Below are 5,952 nucleotides of genomic sequence, written 5' to 3'. Positions count from 1 at the left end.
CCCCTAACACGTGCGACGCTGCCGAACGGCACGCGCTAAGAACGCGCGCTCTGCCGCGCGCACTCTGTTTGTTTGTTTGTTTTCTCTTTTCTCTCTTTTTCTGCTTCGAGAATTAAAACAGTTTGCAATGTGACTAGGACTCGGCTGGTCGCTGCTTAGGTCGCCTCCACAGTTTTGGCGAAAAGGGTGCTGAACCTGCAGGCACTCTCAGTCACGGAGGCCACGTATGCGTCGTTCGGCATAAGCTCTCGCAGGCGGGTGCCTGGCGTCGCGATCACGTCTGCTTCCGACGAATTCCGGGCTCACCAGGGAACCTCAGTTGCTGCTTCTCGGTGACCGCGCGTTCGATTTCGAATGTCTTTCTGGATTGCTGAGGCGCCTTCTTCCCCGCATGCATGGCTGATTGTGACAGGCCAACACCAAACTTTCTGGACAAGGCCGGTACTGTTATGTATGGAGGTCAACACTACATCACGGCAAACTCACGTATTTAATAGAAGAGAAAATAGAGAATATACTCGAACCGCAGCATGCCCCAGAGTCCCCGCTCGTGCTGCTCTCTGGTCCGCGTGGCAGGCTCGCGTATTGTCGTCTTCCTGCTCACGCGGTAATACCCGCGATACTACATCCCTTTCCCCCAAAATCGTCACCACCCAGTCCGTAGGTGCCTTAATCCACCTGGTAGCCTTGAAGACACCGTGGTGCTCGACATACTCTCGTCGAACGACCAGTTGGCACTTCAGCGTCAGCTGTTGGTCGGGGAAGCGTTTCCGGTTCGCATATCGGTGTTTCGGAGGACTCGGCATCCAAAAGCTAATCAGAAGACTGACTCGTGTGGGTCATTGTTGTTCCGAACTCCGCATGCGTGGTTGTCTCCAAGACGTCTTCACGGTCTCTTCCCCTTTGCTCCCAGAGACTTGCCTCGCATTCGGGCGCCATGGACATTGTCGTGTCCTTCCAACGTGGACACAGGTGATCGATATGTCGTCGGAATCTGCGACCATCTTCCAATAGCACTTTGTAGGACAGAGGTCCACAACTTTTAATCACTTTTCCTGCCAACCACTTAGGATGGGGCGACAGCAGATTCCTTACCCAGACCATCGCATCTTTTTGAAAAGTGACAGTTTCCTTCCTCTGCTCCAAGAACACCTTCTCTTGTCTTTCAATCGTGCGGTTTGCCGACGATGGATGAAGCAGGTCTAAAGCTGTTCGTAGCTTACGTCCCATCATTAACTCGGCTGGGCTTTTCCCAATAGTAGTGGAAGGTAGAACATGTTGAGTTATCGAAAATCTTGATATCCTTGTGGACCAGTCTCCTTCCTTTAGGCGTGACAGCGACTTCTTGGTTTCCTGAACCATCCTTTCAGCTTGGCCGTTGGAAGCTGGATGATACGGTGAAACAAACGAAAGTTGAATGCCGTTACCACTGATCTCTATGACAATTGCTGGATCGCGCTTCCCCGCTTGTTCGCTGCAGCGCAAGTGAAGCCACCGGACCTCACTCGCTTGGGATACGATTTGCCGTTTTTGCTAGCCTTTGCTGCGGTTTTCCAGCGTGCTGTAGACACGTTTTTTACTCGTTCGTCGTCATTCGCCGAAGAAGATTTTTGAAGACTCTGTGTATTGTTGAGACTTGCCGTTGTGAACACGTGGAAAATTTTACGAAAGTGCAGTGTCGCAGAAAAAAGGCACAACGCGTCGAAAGGAAGGGCTGGCGGCGTGTTCAAAGCTTCCTTGGCACGCCGAAGTGCCCTGTCTCTGTGCCTTCGCACGCTTGGATACCGACCAAGAACAGCTTGAGGCTTGTGGTACTTTGGTTTGGAGTCTGGCTTGAGCTCGATGTGAACTTCGGATCCTTTGCTTTCCCCAAGTCCTGACTCTAAGGCGTTTGGAAATTCCCTCTCCAGTCCTTGCAATCGGGGCTGGGCCTCGGATAGTTGATGAATTCCTTGAATCTTGATCCCAGTGCTCGAAACCAGTTCCTTCACAACGGGCTTTCGCCGCTTCCTTTCACTATCAGCAGTTGTAGCGTGTACTCCTTTCCTTTGAATTTCACAGGAACATTGACACTTCCTAGAACCATCAGTTTTTGTTGAGAATATGTCCTGAAAGTGATTTCTGTTGTCATCAGTTTCTTCTTGGTTAGTCCAAGGCGACGCATTGTCCTCGGATCGATGGGGATTCTATTTACTTGAACTTCGACTGTCGCTGCCGGCTCAGTGACGTTTAGGCGATACTCCACCTTGGAAGCTTTATGTAACTCCAGCTTATGGCTTAATCCCGCTTTCGAAGCGCTGTTTTTGGACTTGGCCATCTTCTGGCGGCAGGCACGTACGACGTGCCCTTTCTTGCCACAGAAATGGCAAACGGCGTGTGCGAAATGGCAGTTACTCACGTCGTGTGTACCACCGCAGCGCCAACATTTGCCAACTGAGCTTGGAGGTGTCTTAACCTTGCCAGGGTTCTTGCCTTGCGTCGATGAGCTGTTCGGCGCTTTATGTGAGATGTTTCTGTCGATGTAGCAAACTTCAGCCGCCTCCGGGCTATGAAGGTCACGCATCTCTTGCGTACGTTTCTTGGCATACTCTGCCGCGATCGGGAAGGTCCTGACCCTGTGCGAAGGTGAGGTCTGGTTCGGCGAGAAGACGGCGCTGTACAGCTTCTTCACCGACCCCGCATACCAAACGATCTCGGAGCATCTCATCCAAAAACGATAAATAGTCGCAGTGTTCAGCGAGGCGACGCAACTCCGCAATGTAGTTCGCCACGGACTCGCAGTGTTCAGCGAGGCGACGCTACTCCGCAATGTAGTTCGCCACGGACTCGCCTTGACGTTGGCAACGCTTGTCGAACGTAAATCGGTGAGCAATTACCCATGTTTTTGGTGCAGAGTGCTTCGTTAGAATGGCTAACAGCTCTTCAAAGGTACGTCACCTTGTGTCTTCGGAGAGCAGAGTGATCGAAGCAAGGCGCATGTGGAAGGCCCACATACGCTGCAGAAGACGGCCCGCTTCACTACGTTGTCCACGATCCCGTTCGCCAAAAGGAAGAACCAGAGTCGCTCAACGTACTGCGGCCAAGACTCCGGTTTCGATGTGTCGAACTCCTCCAGACGTCCAAGTGCCGGTCCTGGTCCGTTCTCTTTCGTTGCCATGCTCCTTGCCGCTGTTTAGCCTCGTCGCCGAATGTTATGTATGGAGGCCAACGCTACATCACGGCAAACTCACGTATTTAATAAGGCAGATAAAATAGGATAGGGAGTATTCACTGGCGGCCATATCTGTGTGCGCGAATGCTGAGCGCGTGCTGACGGCGAGCTTCCACAGTTCTTTCGCAACGTGCATTCCGCACCATCAAGAGTGCCGGTCTTAGCAGCCTACTGATATGAGCTCGTTCTGAGCATGCGCTCTAAACAGCACCCACAAATATGGCGTCTATACTTCGTCTCACCCACGGTGGTCTCACCTTAGCAGGGACTATTGTTAGCCGCGCATGCTAAAAGCGCGAGCTAGTTGCTTTGGTGAAAGCCTCGGCGGCTGCACGAGCGCTCGTGCAGCGAGTGCTGCACTCAAGGCTAGCCGCTCGCGCTTGCATAGCCTTCGCAGTTAGTCCATGCTAAGGTGAGACGAAGTATAGTGAATACTCCCTACAAACTCGAACCGTAGCATGCTCCAGAGTCCCCGCTCGTGCTGCTCTCTGGTCCGCGTGGCAGGCTCGCGTATCGTCGTCTTCCTGCTCACGCGGTAATACCCGCGATACTACAGGTACGCCGCCGATACCGTGGAAATCCTGGCTGCGGATGTTCGAAAGGTACATCTTGGCTACAGGCGCTCAGGAATATTCAGCCGAACGACGACAAGCGAAGCTCCTCAACTGCTTGGGGGTCGAAGGACAGCGCGTCTACGACTCTCTATCATCTCCTGTCGGAACGGCGCAAGCAACGTCACCGGCAGGAGATAGTCAGCAAGTTCGACAAGCGTCTCGCGACGTGTATAGCGAAACCGTCAGGGCCCTCGAGGCAGAATTTTCACAGCCCATCAACGAGAGCCTGCAACAACTTCGACTCCAGATGAGGAAGCAACAAGAGAAACCCTGTGCGAATTTCTCTCAGCCCTCCAAGCATTAGCCGCGCTGGCGAACTTCGGCAGCGACACCGAGGTCGCCATTCGACGCCAGTTTAATGGTGGAGGCAGCATCAACAGATATCTAAAAACACCTGTTTCTAGATTCCGCGCTTCCGTTCAGCGCCGCCTTGCAGCGAGTGATCAATATGGAACGCGCGCGCCGTGAAGTTCGAGAATGGGCCAATGCGACCTCTGCCGCGCCGTCAATGGCGTCTGGAGAGGACGTGACCTGCCTCGTGACAGAGCGTGAAAGAGGAACATGGCGGTCGTCCGCATCGAGTCAACCAACGTGCCATCAACCTCCACCGATGACGTCATCCACGCACGAGCCGTGGCGCTCGCGCCGTGAGTCACCTGCGCTATCACCAACGCGGCTTTCCTCAGGCCGGTCAGGGAACGCACGCGCTCCGAGCTCGTCTGCCCAAAGAAGATCCGTAACCTGCGGTTGCAGCGGAGACGTCGGTTTCGACCGTAGCAATCACCAGCGCAGCTCTATATGTTCGGAATTTCGTCGTTCGGTGCGTTTCAAATCCCCCACGGTGGCAGCCAAATCCAGGGTGCAACGGCTACGGCAGAACCTGTGCCAACTGCGGTTACGATCTGGAACGCTGCAAGGGCTATGGTGTCTGCCCAGCCAGAGGTCGGCACTGCGCCAACTGTGGCCGTCGGGGGCATTTTTCACGCGTTTGTAGAGGTTTTAAACGATCTCTCGAACGCCGCCTGAATGATGAGGTTGAGGAGATTGTGATCCTTTGTCGATGCAGACACGGGTCATCCCTGACACCTCCGCAAACAAAGCTCTTGGCGATGCGATCTACGTCTGAGGTAGAGATCGATTCTGCTGCCCGTGGGCAAGACGAGCAAGCATACCACTGCGCCATCACGCTCGCTAACTCTTTTTCGAAGTAACTGCGAGAGCGAGTGCAACAGAGGCAACAGCTTAAAAAGGAGCCCGCCGACTGGCGTCGAGAGGCAAAGTCACCCCGATTTAGGGTTGGAGACTGGGTTATAGTGAAGAAACCCAGAAATGTATACCCGAAAGAAAGTCGACCCTTGGTCCACCTTTACGGATTGTGAAGCGTGTTGGTCGGTGCACATTCCGGTTGGAGAATGGTCGAGTGTGGAATGCCTGGAAACTCGAAGGTGCTCCCGAGGTACCTCCTGAAAGCCATCAACGGAGGATACCGGCTGCTGTTCAAAGGGACCAGCCCGTAAGCCACGCTGCTACTTAGGGTGACACGTTCCACAGGCATCATAATTGGTAGCCACAAGAGTCAAGTTCGGCCATGGAGCAGCTGCCTCGATCACGGACGCCTGAGTTCAGACCCGCCTTTTCAGTTCCCTGTGCAAGTGTTCCCTGTGCAAGTGTTTCCAAGGCGCACGGAGCGCAACCGTTTACCACGTGTGCTGTACGGAGACAATGTTGCACAAAGAACTCAGGACTATTTCTTTTTTCTTTTTCTGGCTAGTGGTGAACTATGTGGGTGTTTCTCTTTAAAGCGTACTAAATATGCCCTTTTTTCTGTTGTAACCGGGCGCATAATGTATAGTGTCCATGAACTCGTGATTTGACGGAAGTCCTAATTTTATTTTAAAAGCTTTGAATTTTCTTTGTCGGGATTGTTTATGTTAAAAAAAATTATTTGATGGGGTTCATGTCTACGGAAATGATGTAAAAACGCAGGGCGAAATGTTATGTTTGTCCTTCAATGGTTCAAACCACAACTGTTGGATGTACTCGCCGCGAACCAAAAAGGCCATATTACCATTTGAATCGGCGCATTCTAAATTAGTCAAAAGGGGTATCGCCAACCTATGCCTCCGC

At 52.8% G+C, this 5,952-nt stretch overlaps 1 pseudogene; it reads left to right on the top strand.

Moving 5' to 3' along the window:
- Positions 1-395: 395 nt before the first annotated feature.
- Positions 396-5,437, top strand: LOC115317137 (annotated as a pseudogene).
- Positions 5,438-5,952: the final 515 nt, after the last annotated feature.

The sequence above is a fragment of the Ixodes scapularis genome, unplaced genomic scaffold (assembly GCF_016920785.2).
Source record: "Ixodes scapularis isolate PalLabHiFi unplaced genomic scaffold, ASM1692078v2 PGA_scaffold2__306_contigs__length_199485367, whole genome shotgun sequence".
Lineage (NCBI taxonomy): Eukaryota > Metazoa > Arthropoda > Arachnida > Ixodida > Ixodidae > Ixodes > Ixodes scapularis.
The sequence above is the reverse complement of the archived record's forward strand: the minus strand, read 5'-3'. Positions and strand labels throughout refer to the sequence as shown.